Below are 2327 nucleotides of genomic sequence, written 5' to 3'. Positions count from 1 at the left end.
TTCCCTGCCCTCCAGAGCACTCTCCTGGTCCTTCAGACCACGTTCCCTGCCCTCCAGAGCACTCTCCTGGTCCTTCAGACCACCTTCCCTGCCCTCCAGAGCACTCTTCCTGCCCTCCGGAGCACATTCCCTGCCCTGCAGGCAGGCTCCCTGCCCTCCAGACCACGCTGCCTGCCCGCACATGGCTTTTTTTAGGTTTACAAACACAAGGGCCCCGTGCACGCGCCGCTTCCCCCCCTCCTTGCCGTGAGTCACCAGCCCTGTCACCGGGCCGGGGAAGCCGGAGGCGGCGGCGCTTTCCCCGCGGTGCCGGTGACCCGAGCGAGGGGGGAAAAAAGGCACAGTCACACTTTGTTTTTCTCTTCTTTCATCATTCCTGTTCCTCTTCTGGGAGGAAATGGGCGCTGGGTGGTCCTGAGTGAGGTGTTTTCAGAGGGGACCCTGGCACCGGTGGGAAGGTGGGAGAGTTTAAACGCCCCCGGCTCCCCTGGCTCCCTCACCCTTTGTCGGTTGGGTTTCCTTGGATTCGAGGCGATGCCAATCGCTGTGGTTTTGGGGATGGGTGAGATTTTAGCAGGGAGAGGCTGGTGAGATCCCAAAACATTGGCAGAGGTGCTGGCAAAAGCCTCCCAGCAGCGGTGGTGAGCGTGGCGATGCCAAAGCCCCCGCGCTGAGCTCATCGTGGAGCCGGTTGGCGTTGGGGCTGAGGTGGCTGCGGTGACTCAGCAGTGCTGGTGCTGACTCAGCGGCTCCAGCCCCGGGGGAGGCAGCGGGATAGCGGGAGAGCTTGAAATTTTTGGGTAGAAAAAGGGCTATTTTTGATCCAGCGCGCTGCAGAGTTGCTGATGCCGAGCTGGTGTTTTCCGCCCTGCGCTCCTTCCTCTGGCTTGGGAAAAGGGATTTCATCCAGAGGGGTCACATGTCCCACCTGCCACAAGGTGCTTTTCCCTATGGGGAACGGGTCATGGTGGTGAAACCAGCTCGGGGTTTGGCAGAGGCGGCGTTTTCCCTGCTCCCAGATGGGGCAGGGCTCGGCTCCCACTCGTCTCCCGGCTGCTGCCCGCCGGCCCTCGTGCCGCCGACTTGCCCGTGCTTGCCGGGTGGGAGGGCGGTGGCACACGCGGTTCTCCTCCTCCTCCTCCTCCTGCTGTGCCAAAGGTCGGGCGAGTGGCACCGCGGTGTCGGCGTGAGGATCCCCACGTCCCGGGGAGGGGGGGCACCGCAGCATCCCCCAGGTATGAGGGGGTAGGGATGACCTGGGGGGAAGCTGAGCAGCCTTGGGTGCTGGGTGGCACATCGTTGATGTGGAGGACAGGGAGGGTGCAGGGACCCTTCCCCTGCTCAACCTGGGGGGCAAAGGCTTGAAAATTGGGGCGTATTTGGTCAGCACAGGAGTGTGGGGCAGAGTTCCATCCTGCTTTCCAAAATCGGGCTTTTCCCACCTGGTTTGCAGTGCAGAGCAGTTGGCATGGTGGGAATGTCCCCACTGGGGGCTGTGGGGGTGCCGGGAGCAGACTGAACCTGGTCCCACAGGGAGTGCTGGCAGTGGGGGTGGGAAATCAGGCCCAGCCCCGCAGGGGCGACTGGAGTGGGACGGGAAATGCTGCTGGGTGGGAGGCAAGGAGAGGCCCCTTCCTTCCCCTTCCCTCCCCTCTTCCTTCCTGACTCCTTCCTCCCTCTCCCTGCCCCCTTCCTACCTACCCCCTTCCCATTCTTCCCCTTGTTTCCCTTCCCATCCCCATCTTCATCTTCTTCCCGTTCTCCTCCTTCCCCATCCCATTTCTCCGCTTCCTTCTCCCCTTTCTCCCCTTCTTCCCCTTTCTCCCCTTCTTCCCTTTTCTCCCCATTTCTTTCCATCCCCTTCTTCTCCTTCCCCATTTCCATCTTCCCTTTGCCTTCCCCTTCTTCACCTAGCCTTTTTGCTTCTCCTTTTCCTTCATATCATATCCTTCCCCTTCATCTCCTTCCTTTTCACCCTAATCTCCTTCCCTTTCCACTGCTCCTTCCTCTTCCTCCTCCTCTTCCCCTTCCTCTTCTTCCTCTTCCCCTTCCTCCCTATCTTCCTCTTCCATTTCTTCCCTTTCCCCTTCCTCTTCCCCTTCCTCCCACCCTCCTTCCCCTTCCCCACGGACAGAGCAGGCACAGTGATCTGGCCGTGCTGTGCCGGCCCCGGTGCCAATCCGGGAGCGCCGGCACGAGAGGCTCCAGCTGTGTTTGAGGAAAAAAACCGCTCCAAGGAACAAAAATAGTGCCGTGGGGTTTTTTTTTTCCTCCTCCTTTTCCCTTTCAAGAGCTCAGCTCCCTCCCTGTCCGCCCGGAGCCGGCAG

This window comes from Corapipo altera, unplaced genomic scaffold (assembly GCF_003945725.1).
Source record: "Corapipo altera isolate COAL_440 unplaced genomic scaffold, ASM394572v1 61022, whole genome shotgun sequence".
Taxonomy (NCBI): Eukaryota; Metazoa; Chordata; class Aves; order Passeriformes; family Pipridae; genus Corapipo; species Corapipo altera.
The sequence above is the reverse complement of the archived record's forward strand: the minus strand, read 5'-3'. Positions refer to the sequence as shown.